Genomic DNA, 13,768 nt, shown 5'->3' with positions numbered 1-13,768 from the left:
TGGATAGCAAAATGTGGTATGTATCTATGCAATGGAATATTATTCAAACACACACAAAAAATTGAGGTACTGATACATGCTGTGACATGGATAAACTTGAAATTATTAAAGTTAAAGAATTCATCATAAAAGACCATACATTATATGACTTTATTTATATGAAATGTCCAAAATAGGAAAATCCATAAAGAAAGAACATAAAACTGCTGGTTGCCTCAGGCTGAGAATGATGATTGCTAATAGAATAATAAAGAAATTCTTACAGGGACTTCTCTGGTGGTTCAGTGGTTAAGAACACACCCTGCAATGCAGGTTTGATCCCTGATCAAGAAACTGAGATCCCATATGCCTCGGAGCAACTAAGGCTGCATGCCCCAGCTGAGCCTGGGCACAACTAGAGTCTGTGTATCCAGCGAATGATCTCCATGACGCAATGAAGACTCCTAGGCCGTAACTAAGACCCAACACAGCTAAATAAATAAATAGTTTTTTAAAAAAACTTACAGTTAGATTGTGGTGATGGACATGTAACTCAATAGATAAACTAAAAATCACTAATTATATATTTTAAATGGGTATATCTGTGATAATTATATAATAAGGCCATTAAATTTTAATTTAAAACATGAAGTTAGACCCTTACCTCCCACCATACACAAAAATTAATTCAAATATATCAAAGATCTAAATGTAGAAGCTAAAACTATAAAAATTTTAAGAGAAAACACAGCAGTACATCTTTACAACCTGGGATTTGGCAATGGACTCATAGTAAGGACATGAAAAGCACAAGCAACAAAAGGGAAAAAAGATTAAGCTGAACATCATCAAGATTAAAGTTCTCTTTGCAAAAGAGGGCATTATCAACAATTAAGAGTGGTAACACTCATGGAATGGTAGCAAATATTTGCACATCGAATATCTGATAAGCACCTAGCATCCAGAGCACATAAATAACTTACACAAGTGTTGATGAGAATACATGAAGAAAAGGGAACCCTTATATACTGTTCATGGGAATATAAATTGGTACCATGGGAATCTATGTGAAGGTTCCTCAAAAAATTAAAAACATGATCAGAAATCCCACTTCTGCCATATATATTCAAAAGAATTGAAATCAGGATCTCAAATAGATATCTGCACACCCATGCTCACCACAGCATTTTATTTACAACAGCAAAGACACAGAAGCAACTGTGTCCATCAGATAAGCATATAAAGAAAATGTGATATATATGTACAATAGAGTATTATGTGGAGAAAGCAATGGCAACCCATTCCAGTGTTCTTGCCTGGAAAATCCCACGAACGGTGGAGCCTGGTAGGCTGCCGTCTATGGGGTCGCACAGAGTCGGACAACTGAAGCAACTTAGCAGCAGCAGCAGCAGAGTATTATGAATTTTCTTAAGGAAATTTTGCCACTAGCTATTACATGAACATGGAGGACATTATGCTGAGGGAAATAAGCCAGACGCAGAAGAACAAACTCTATGTGATCCCACTTATACAGAACTCAACACAGTCAAATTCATAGGAGCTAAAAGTGAAGGGTGATTTTCACGGGTGTATCAGGGGTTGGGAGGTTATCAGGACTGGGAGGAGGGGGAACCGGGGATATACAAATCAAAGGGTACACAGTTCCCCTTACACAAGACAAACAAGACTGACAGATGTACTGTATAGTGCATATAATAAACAATACTGTATTATATACTTAAAATTTATTGAGTAGATCTTATGGTTAAATTAATTGTATGGTATTACTTATGGTATCATATATGGTGAGTTTCACAGATGCATACTTATCTTCAAATTCATTAAGATAAATACACTAAATATGTATAGCTTTTTTGTATGTCAATCATGCCTCAATAAAAAATAATAAAAGGGGATAAAAGATTAAACAAAATTAGCGTATGACCCAGAAACTCCACTGGAGGGTATACATCTGAGATTTAAAAACAGGTAGTCAATCAAAAGCCTGTACACAACTATTGATAGCAGCATAATTCATCATAATTGAAAAGTGGAAATAATTCAAATGCCCATCAACTGATGAATGATAAACAAAATGTGGTATATTCAAACCATGGAATATTATTCAGCCATAAAAAGGAACAAAGTGTTGACACATGTTACAATACTGATATACCTTGAAAGCATGATGGTTAAGTAAAAGGAACCAGACACAAAATGCCACATACTTTGATTCCATTTACACAAAATGCCTAGAACAGGCATATTCATAAAGAAAAAAAGATCAGTAGTTGCCAAGGACTGAAGAAAAGAGGAGTGATTGTTCTAATGATTAAGTACTTTCCTTCTAGAATGATAAGAATGGTCTGGAATTAGCAGTAATGGTTATATAACATTGTAAATATAAAAAATGCCACTGACAGTTTAAAGTGGTTTAAATGGTAAATTTAAACTAATTTAAATTTTATTTCAATTCTTAAAAAAGTCCTAGCTTCCTAAGGTAACTATTTTTTAAATGGAACATTCACATCTGGTTATGATAAACTGAAAGAACATTTTATTACCACATAGCTACACTTACACTGCAGTTATTTATTCAGTTATTTATTCATAGAGATAACTCATAATTCAGACAGAAATAAATCCTCATACTGGACAGAAGTTACATTTGACTTTGAAGTACAGGACAGGACAGATATGCTAATGACACATACCCTTCTATTCATGTTTTCAGGCCAAGTGAAAGTGAAATTGCTCTTTGCGACCCCATGGACTGTAGCCTACTACCAGGCTCCTCTGTCCATGGGGTTCTCCAGGCAAGAATACTGGAGTGGGTTGCCATTTCCTTCTCCAGGGGATCTTCCCAACCCAGGGATCAAACCCAGGTCTCCCGCACTGCAGGCAGACGCTTTACCCTCTGAACCACCAGGGAAGCCAAATTTCAGGCCAAACTGACATGTAAACTAATTGTCAAATTTATACCTCTCATTTTAATCTCCCACTCCCAACAAGACAAGAGTCCACTAAAAATACATTATGGACTGAACAGCGCCCTTGCAGTAGAGCAGAGAAAATGCTCTGAAGCCAGATGGCTTTAGCTGAAACACCAACACCATAACCTGGGTTCCATTTCTTAATGTGTGAACCTGAAGTAACGTTTGTGCCCAGCAACTTATGTGGGCTTGTTCTGAGGTTTAAATGCGCTAATACTTGTTAAGTGTTTAGTACAGAGCCTAGCTGCCTACCATAGGGCAATATTTGTTAACTATGATAATTAAAAATAGCAGCAAATACTCACCATGTTCTATGAGTTAATTTTCAAAACAGCTTATAGATTAAGAAACTAAGGGTGAAAAGTCACTTGTCCAAGGAAAACAAAGGAATCAAGTCTTGGTCTCAAATGGAGACGTGTACAACTCCAAAGTCCACAATTGTTTTTTTGAGAGTTATGTTTTATTTGGTTGACATAACTGAGCACTTAAGCCCAAGACACAGCCTTCCAAATAACTCTAAGGGACTGCTTCCTCCCCTATTTTTTCTACAATCATAAACTGCCTTTCTAATATAAGGTAAGATTCTTATGACTTCTTTTAATGGGATTTAATCTATGCTTTTTCCTAGCAAGCAGCAATCAAAATGTAAAAAACAGAAACAGGTTAACAATAAACACAAATGTAAAATACAAATAGAAAAAAAAAAAATCACTTCAATCAGGGATTTCCCTGGTAGTCCAGTGGTTAAGAATCTTGCCTTCCAATGCAGGGGACATGAGTTCAAACTCTGGTCAGGGAACTAAGATCCACATGCTGTGAGGCAATTAAACCTGCACAACCCAATTAGAGAGAAGCCCACGTGCTGCACAGGAGAGCCAACACAGCCACAAATACACAAAAATCACTTCAGTCACTTACACAACAGAAAAAAAAAAACAAATGGGAGAATTTAGGCAAAGACCTAGACCCTAACTTCTCCCTTCAATATCATCCCTTCCTACCCCACCTTCCCAAACTAATCACACCATATTCAACTTCTTATCCTCCCAAAGCAGCAGCTATTTCAAACCTTAGAATCCTAAATCACACTCCCCTCAGCCTAGCACAGTTGCCCCACCTCAGCTTCCACCATATTCCCATTTTATGCATTCCTGGCACACAAAAAATTATTGAGTAATGAATGAAGAATGTACTGCCTCAATGTCAGCAATTTTCAAAATGCAAAGTTATAATAAAATGTATCTGGTAAAATTACTCTTAACTGAAAACTTAGAACGTAACTCTTACTATTAAAAATAATCATGTTGAAAAATGAAATTCATTCTATTAGAATAGTATACCAAATACCAAAATAGTATACCTGATACCAAAATCAGAAAGACATTGCAAGAAAACCACAGATTAGCATCCCTTACGCATAAAGATGCAAAAATCCTAGCAACCCAAATACAGCAACAAATAAAAAATATTATATATTATGAACAGGTGAAATTTATCCTAGGAACACAAGGCTGCTTCAACATACAGAAAAATCAATTAATGTAATATACTGTACTAAAGAAGGAAGGGAAGGACTCCCCTGGTGGTCCAGTGGTTAAGAATCTGCCTTCCAATGTAAGGGGCAAAGGTTTGATCCCTTTTCAGGGAACTAAGACACTAAGATCCCACATGCAGCAGGGCAACTAAGCGAAACTCAAGAAGCCTGTGCCATACAACTACTGCCCCTGCAAGCTCTAGCAGCCGTGCTCCACAATAAGAAGTCCAAGCACCACAACTCTAAGTTACCCATTTGCTGCAATGAAGACTCAATGCAGCCAATACGAAAAACAAAACAAAGGCGGGGGGGCGGGGGGAGGCAGCCGGGAGGGCTTCCCTGGTGGTCCAGCGGTACAGAATCCAACTGCTAAAGCAGGGAGACAGGTTCGATCCCTGGTCAGGAAACGAACTGTCCACAACTACTGAGCCTGTGTGCTCTGGGTCCATACACTCCAACGAAAGATCCTGCGTGATGGAACGAAGATCCACCAGCAACCAAGACTAGGCACAGCCACATAAATAAGCTAATTATATATTTATATACACAGGGGTGTGTGCCTGTGTGGCGTGGACTTCCCTGTTGGTCCAGTGGTCTCCCACTGCAGGGGTCCTGGGTTTGATCCCTAGTCAAGGAACCAGACCCTGCATGCAGCAACTAACAGTCCACATGCCTCAACTAAAGGCCCCACCTGCTACAGCAAAGATTAAAGATCCAAGTGCTACAACTAAGGCCGAGTGCAGCCAAACATAAATTTTTTTTTTAAAAGATTAAAAACCTTTGGGATTTCCCTGGCAGTCCAGAGGTTAGGATTCCAAGCTTTCACTGCCAAGGGCCCTGATTTAATCCCTCGTTGGCTACTCAGCATGGCCAAATAAAGAAAAAAAAGATCTTTGTGCTTCAAGGATACCATCAAGAAAATGAAAAAACCCACAGAATGGGAGAAAATATTTGCAAATCATATCTGATAAGAAACAATCCATAATATATAAGCAATTAAAACTCAACAATTTTAAAAACCCCTGTTTTTAAAAAATACACAAAGAATTTACAACAAAGACTCGCCAAAGTAGCTATACAAATGGCCAAAAAGCACATAAAAGGAGTCTCAACATCAGTCATCAGGGAAATGTAAATCAAAATCACAACAAGATAACACATAATACTCACCAGGGTGGCTAAAATTTTAAAAAAAGGAAGCAAGTGTTGGCAAGGATATGAAGAAATTACAACTCTCATACAATATTAAAAGGATGATAAAATGGTGCAGTCTGTCAGTTCCTCAAAATAATAAACAGTCACCACGTGACCCAGCAACACCACTCATAGGAATATACCCAATAGAACTGAAAACATATATCCATTAAAAAAACCTATACACAAGTGTTTCTAAGAGCATCAGGCCTGCATGCATGCTAAGTTGCTTCAGTTGTGTCTGACTCTGGGACCCTATGGACTGCAGCCTGCCAGGCTCCTCTGCCCATGGGATTCTATAAGCAAGAACACGAGTGGGTTGCTCTGCCTTCCTCCAGGGGATCTTCCTGACCCAGAGATCGAACCTGTGTCTCTTACATATACCTGGCAGGTATATGTAAGGTGGGTTCTTTATCACTAGTGCCACCTGGGAACCCAGCATTACTGCCTAACAGCCAAAAAAAGTTGAAAACAAACAAAATGTCCATAAAAAGATGAATGGGTAAACAAAATATGATTATCAATATAATGCAATATTATTTGGCAATAACATAGAATTAAGTACCTATAGTAATACTACAATATAGATAAATCTGAAAACATGCTAAATGAAAGAAGTCAGACACAAAAGATGAAAGGTTGTATAATTCCACTTACATGAAATTCATATCCAGAACAAATAAAATACTTTGTCATAGAGACAAAGTAAATCAGTGGTTGACAGGGACTAGGAGAGGGGAAAATGAAGAGTGACTGCTGACTATGGGTTTCATTTTGGGTGATAAAATGTTCTGGAATTAGACAGTGGTTTTGGTTGCTCAGCTCTGTAAATACACTAAAGCCACACTGAGTTGTATCCTTTAAAAAGGTGAATTTTACAATATGTGAATTTTATCTTGATCTTTTAAAATGCAGTTACTATGCCTTTTTTTGCTTTTTTAATTTATAAGACATATACTCAGAATTGAAATGTTGAAAAAAATTATACATGATGCAAAGGATGTTTGATTTTTACAGGTCCATGCTTTAAACAACAAAAAATACCTTAGGAAAGGAAGGGGGGGGGGGGAGACTATCCAAATTATAGGTCATTTAGGTATCAAATAAATGTTAATTATTCCTTCTTCTCCCTTGGGTATAAGAAGTAGCCTAAGAATCCCCACAGGAGGACTTTTCTGGTGGTCCAGTGGCTAAGATTCTACTCTGTGCTCCCACTGCAGGGGGCCAGGGCTCAAACCTTGCTCAGGGAACTAGATTCCCAAATGCCACAACTAAGATTCAGTGGAGCCAAATTAAGGGGAAAAAAAAAAGCTTTAAAGAATCCCCGTAAGGTCTACGGCCATACCACCCTGAACGCGCCCGATCTCATCTGATCTCGGAAGCTAAGCAGGGTTGGGCCTGGTTAGTACTTGGATGGGAGAATCCCCATAAGGAATTCCCTGGTAGTCCAGTGGTTAAGACTGCGCTTTCATTGCTGAGTGCGTGGGTTCAATTCCTGGTCAGGGGATTAAGATCCCACAAGCTGCATGGTGTGACCAAAAAAAAAAAAAAGGAACCCCACTGAATCTAGAAGACATATCTGTACACCTATGTTCATATCGGCATTATTCACAACAGCCAAAAGCCAATTCACAATGGCCACCGACTGATAAATGGATAAAAAAATGTGGTATACAGCAGAATATCTTTAAAAAGGAAGAAAATTCTAACAGTCTACAACATGGGTAAACTCTTGAGGACATTACACTAAGTGAAATAAGGTAATCACAAAAAGATAAACACAGTATAATTCCATTTACAAGAGGTTTCGAGAGCAGTCAAATTCAGAAACAGAAAGCAGAATGGTAGCTGACAGGAGCTGGCAGGAAGGTTAAGTGCACAGCTGTTTAACAGGAGAGTTTTCTAAGATGGTAAGAGTGCTGGAGAATGGCTGCACAAAATGTAAATACACGTAATACTATTGAACTGTACACCTCAAACTGGTTAGGATAGGGCGGTCCCTGGTAGTCTAATGGTTAAGATTCCAGGCTTTCACTGCGGTGGCCCCAGGTTCGATTCCTGGTTGGGGAACTGAGATCCTGTAAGCTACACAGTGTGGCAAAAAAAAAAGTTAGGATGCTAAATTTTATACTATGACAAAAGAAATAAAGAATCCCCATTGAAACAGGCAAATTCATATACTGCTGGCTGAGAGTGTAAATACATATACTCTTTTAGTGGGCAATTTGGCAATATTTTCAAAATCATAAACATTTAACTTTGACCCAGAATTTGGTCCTGGAGATTTATCCTACAGATTTATTTGCATACATTCACAATGACTTATGTACACAGTTGTTCCCTTTCAGCAAAAGAATATGTGGAATGAAAATGTTCATACATTCATACAATAAAATACTATCCAAGTATATAAACGAATGAGAAAATATTGTTCAAAAATGTAAAGATTTAGACAACAAATTAAGTGAAAAAGAAAGATTAAGTGGGAAAAAAAAAAAAAGAAAGATTAAGTGTGCACAATCTGCTACCTTTGTCATACAAGAAGGTGGAAGGCCCATAGGAATTGAAAGTGTTAATTAAGCAGGCAAGGTAGAAGAGTACTTCAGTGTACTTCATTAGTTATCTTTCTATATTTTTCAATCATGTACCTAATTCAACAATCCAAGGTCCATTAGCTCAGCTTCAAAGTTCTAATAAAAAGTATTACTATGTATACTTAAGCTCTCTCCTTTAATTAAAACTGTTTATTTCTTACTAGGTGGACTGGTAAGTAGTTGCCCTAGTTAGTGGCCCCCAGTGATCCACATTTCAAGGTATTCCCCTCCCACACTATAGATCTCTTTGGATCTCCTTGTTAGGTTTCTCCTCTCTTGAACCACTCACTCTGGGGAAAGCCTGCTACTCACTGTGAGCAGCCCTATGGAGAGGCCCACAAGGCAAGGAAGTGAGGTCTCCTACAGTCAACAGCCATATGTTGGTTTTTTTTCCCAATAGCCATATGAGTGCGTCATCTTGGACAAGGATCCTACAATAGCCTTCAAATGACTGCAGCAGTGAAAGACATCATGCTTGTAATCTCATGAGAGAAAGGCAGAATCATCCAGCTAAGCCACACCCTTATTCCTAACTTCGTATGACAGAAATGTTTATTGTTTTAGACTACTCAATTTGCGGGTAATTTGAGGATAATTTGCTTCCCTAATACAAAAGGAAACATTTCTCCCACAGCTAAAAGAATTTGTTTCCAAAAAGAATACTAAAGACACAATAAAAATTATCTGTATAGTGCCAGACATTAAAATAAAATCTCTATTAAATCAGTAAGACTGTAGCAGACAGGATTTCTTCAAATTTTTACAAGCATGTAAAGTTTGTTTATCGAATATACAGAAGCACAATAAGCTTCAAATCAGTAAAAGAAATTACTCCAAAACACCGATTTGGCTATATGAAAAATGAAACTTCAGCTCTACAACTATAGAAAATTATTAACTAAAATGAAAAACAGATTGAGAGGAAATATTTATGTCCATAAAATAAAAGGATAATAGCTACAAAACACTACAATCCAGATAAGTCAGCGAAGGATACAGACAGCAAAGGCCACAGGAGAAATACAAACATAAACAAATCATTTTCAATAAAATTGTATTAATTAAATCAATCTTTCAGTAGCAGTATGCATCTATTAATTATGTAAAAAACTTAAAAAAAAAATGCCATCAAAGTTGGTTTGTTATCAAAGGGAGGAAAACGTTGGACTCATACACTATTTAGAACTGTGTAAAATCGTACAATCCTTTTGGAAAACCATACAGAAGTAGGCACACCTGAGACACAATGAAAATTAACCCATTGCCCTGATAATTCCACTATCACCAGTTTATCCTTAGGAACAATTCCACAGGCATTACTATGAAATTATTAAGGTACCTATCAAAACTTTACTTAAACTCCAGTATCTACTCCACCAAGTAACTAATTTCAGTGGTATAATTACCAGCACTGTAACACTTCTGCCCCAAAGCTCTACTACACTAAAAAAGCATTTCAAATGTAGCACTTTATTACCTCTCAACCACTGCTCTGAAATTCTTTACAGATCATGGCATGGTGGAAATGCTTTTTCTTCATATGTTAATTAGAAAAATAAGAGTCAATACACTGTCAATTGAACCATCTAAAACATTAAAGAGATGCCTTTGGACATAAAATTTCATTAACAGTTAGCATGGCATTAATGTCTATTGTTTTTACTGGGTATAGACAGAGCCTGCACAACGCACACTGCGCCATCGTCAGGGATCCCCAACAGCTCCAATTACTGCGTCAAGAGAAATTATAGCGATGACAAGGGGAATATACCCTCATAATTTACAGAGAAAGATTACCTTCATATTCTTCTTGGTATATGAGGGGATATCATATAACCAGTAATTATTTTTAATTTAATGTGTAAATATAATTGTTCATCCTCCAAAATGGATTTTATCCTTCCAGCAATCTTTAACATAGTATTATGGTGTTTCCTGTAAGTTCACTAGACATGTGAAAAGAATTTTAGAGGACTTAATAAAGTAATTTTACCTAATAACAGTAACACTAAAATCTGTTCCAATTTATTAAGGGGAAACCACAAGTTTGTATGATTATATAGTTTAATAAGTCATCTAAAAGATGTAATAGTTAAAAATTAGGATTTGTATACAGGCATAATAAAGAATGTAGATCATCTAGAATACATAAAGAACTCTCAAAACTCAACAATTAAAATCAAGCAAAGTAATTAGAAAATGAACCAAAGACATGAGTATATTTCACCAAAGAGGATATACAAATGGCAAATAAGCACACAAAAAGATGTTCAACACCATTAGCTATCATGGAAATGCAAATTAAAACCATAATGAAATATTATTACATAACTATCAAAATGGTTAAAACAAAAATAGTGACAATACTCAATGATGGTGAGGATGAACGGAAAGTGGATCACTCACACACTACTGGTGAGAATGTAAAATAGTATAGTTACTCTAGAAATCAGCTTGGCAGTTTCTTATAAAAGCAAACATGCCAATAACATATGATTCAGCAATTGTACTCTTGGGCATTATTCCCAGAAAAATGAAAACCTATGTTCACACAAAACCTATATATGAATGGTCACAGCACTTTTACTTCTAATAGCCTAAAGCTAGAATAAACCCAGATGTCCTTCAACAGGTCAATGGTTAAACACACGCTACTTAGTAACAAAAAGAAATAAAATATCGATATACTCAGTAACTTGGATGACTCTCCAGTTAATTATAAGTGAAAACACCCAATACAAGGCTATACACACACATATGTATACTGCATATATATATATGTATATGTATGTATATACATACATACACACACATATATATACTGCATGATTCCATTTACGGGCACTTTTTAAATGACAAAATTTTAGAAATAAAGGACAGATTAGTAGTTGTCCAAAGGTGGAGGAGGAATTGCCAGGAAGAAGATGGATGTGATACAAAAGGGCCACAGCAAAGACCCTTGTGGCACTGAAACTGTTAAACACCTTAACTGTGGTACTGAGTATACAAATCCATACGGGTGACAAAAATGCAAAGAACTTAACACAGCACACACAAACAAATACAAGTAAAACCAGGGATATCTGGAATATGTCCTTATAGAAATAAAGTATTTTCTTTAAAAAAGAATATGAAAAACAAAAACTGGGTCATCTGAGTAGGTTTGGTGGATTATACCAATGTCAATAATCTGATTGTGGTATTAGATGCTTTCACAAAACATACCACTTGCAAAATCAAGCAAAACACACATGAGATCCCTGTACTATTTCTTACAACTAACTGCATGTGAACTTATACTAATTTCAATAAAAGTTTCAATAATAAAAAAAATCTACCTACATGTTCATTTGAATGCATGTCCTTAATATATTAACCAAAGTATTCAATAATATGTATATGAGGCCACTTGTGTGATCAAAAGATTTAAAAAAAAAAAAAGGTCTAGAAACACAAGAAAATTCTAATAAATTCTAATAAAATATTAAGAGTGAAAATGAGGGAGCATTGGGAATTCCCTGGCAGTTCAATGGTTAGGACTCTGTTTTCACGGCAGAGGGTCCAGGTTCAATCCCTGGTTAGGGAAATAAGATCCCACAAGTCGCAGTTTGACCCAAAAAAAGAAAAAAGAGGGAGCATATGAAGGTGACAGAAATAAAGATCTTTTTTTATTAATATTCCATTTTTCACTTTTACATGAATTTATGTTACTTTTCTAACTAAAAAGATTCCTAGCAATTTTCTCATTTGAGATCATTTTTAAAAGTTTCAGAAATGATCATTCAATGAAAATCAAGTCCACCACCAGAAAAGAGGTGGGCTCTCCTGCAAACCAGAGGGTGGAAATGAAACATTTATATCCATGACAAAGAACACCCAGCAAAGAGCAACAATGTAACAAATTATACCACTTCACAGCTGGAGTACACAAAGATACTGTATTTATGGCCCAAATTAAATTCTCCTGATTACCAATCAAAAAATGGATCCAATTCTCCTGATATTAAACAAAAACTGAAACTGTCAAATAGTCCAATGCTCTTATCTTACCAATTAAGCAAGAAGAGTTTGGATAAACATAAAAAAGCAAAACTATAGATATGTTTATAGTTCAAAATTCACAATTCTTCCAAATGTGCATTTGGCTCTTGGCATAGAATAACATGCATCACTTACTGAGCACCTACTTCAAAAATAGCACTGTGCTAGCTGCTTCAGATAAATTATCTTGCTGCATTCTCTCAAATGTGCAAGGCTGCACAGTATTTGTCCCATTTAGAAATGAGGAATGGGCTCAAAGAGATTAGGGACTTCTACTAAACAGGTAGCATCTCAAGGAATCTGTCCTACAAAACTATTATATGACTTAATATCCTTAAGTAAGAGCTTAAATATGAGAATAGAGAGGAAAATGAAAGCTTGAGATTTAAGGAGCACATATTCAAAGCCCTTAGAAACTGAAGGCATGAGGGAATGAAGTCAAAAAGTCTCTGAAGTTTTGAAATTTGGTACATTAAGGATAACAGCTCACCATTTGATCACGTTCCTACCTAAAATTTACTCCCCTTCCCAACTTGTATCTCTGTAATAGTACCATTCATTCTTCTACTCCATAAGTATATTGAGGGTCTGCTACAAAGAAAGCATCACGCTATACACTGTTAAGATACTAAATGCTGAAATTAGACCAGAAAGAGAAAGGCATAAGCCAAGGGACTGTGAAGAAAGGCACCACTAATAGTTCAGGTTGGCTGAACTCAGGCCAGCCAGGATATCTTGGGTTTAGCATACGAGATTTGGGAAAGATGAGGTCTCATCAAAGACACTGAAGTGAGTGAGTGAAGTCGCTCAGTCGTGTCCGACTCTTTGCAACCCCGTGGACCGTAGCCCACCAGGCTCCTCCGTCCATGGGATTCTCCAGGCAAGAATACTGGAGTAGGTTGCCATTTCCTACTCCAGGGGATCTTCCCAACCCAGGGATCGAACCCAGGTCTTCCGTATTGCAGGCAGACGCTTTAACCTCTGAGCCACCAGGGAAGCCCTATTTGGGCGTTATTTGTTAGGCAATGGGGAGAAGAGTTAGGCACTGAAGGTAAAGCTTTCATCAGAGACCTGTGTTTTGTTTGTGTGCTTATAGTCACTCAGTCCTGACACTTTGTGACCCCACAGACTGTAGCTCACTAGGCTCCTCTGTCCATGGGGTTCCAGTCTAGAATACTGGACTGGATTGCCATGCCCTCCTCCAGGAGATCTTTCCAACCCAGGGATCGAACCCAGGTCTCCCATATTGCAGGCAGATTCTTTACCATCTGAGCTACCAGGGAAGCCCCAGCAGAGACCTCACCTCGTATTTCTCATTTTGAAAGTCAAAGGTAATTCTGTCTGTCTCTCCAGACAGACTGGAAAGAAAAACAATATGAAGACCAGTAATAAAGATAACATAATAGAATGGAAACAGCATAAAAATTCAACCC

The 13,768-nt window shown here is 37.0% G+C and overlaps 1 protein-coding gene and 1 pseudogene across 8 annotated transcripts in view; one reads left to right on the top strand and one right to left on the bottom strand.

Annotated features, from left to right (window-relative positions):
* Positions 1–13,768, bottom strand: part of NSD1 (nuclear receptor binding SET domain protein 1) — a 145,255-nt gene that overhangs the window by 122,411 nt on the left and 9,076 nt on the right. The gene's annotated exons all lie outside the window — the stretch shown is intronic.
* On the top strand, positions 7,034–7,155 carry LOC133063039 (5S ribosomal RNA; annotated as a pseudogene).

Source organism: Dama dama, chromosome 9, assembly GCF_033118175.1.
Source record: "Dama dama isolate Ldn47 chromosome 9, ASM3311817v1, whole genome shotgun sequence".
In the NCBI taxonomy this organism is placed as follows: Eukaryota; Metazoa; Chordata; class Mammalia; order Artiodactyla; family Cervidae; genus Dama; species Dama dama.
The sequence above is the reverse complement of the archived record's forward strand: the minus strand, read 5'-3'. Positions and strand labels throughout refer to the sequence as shown.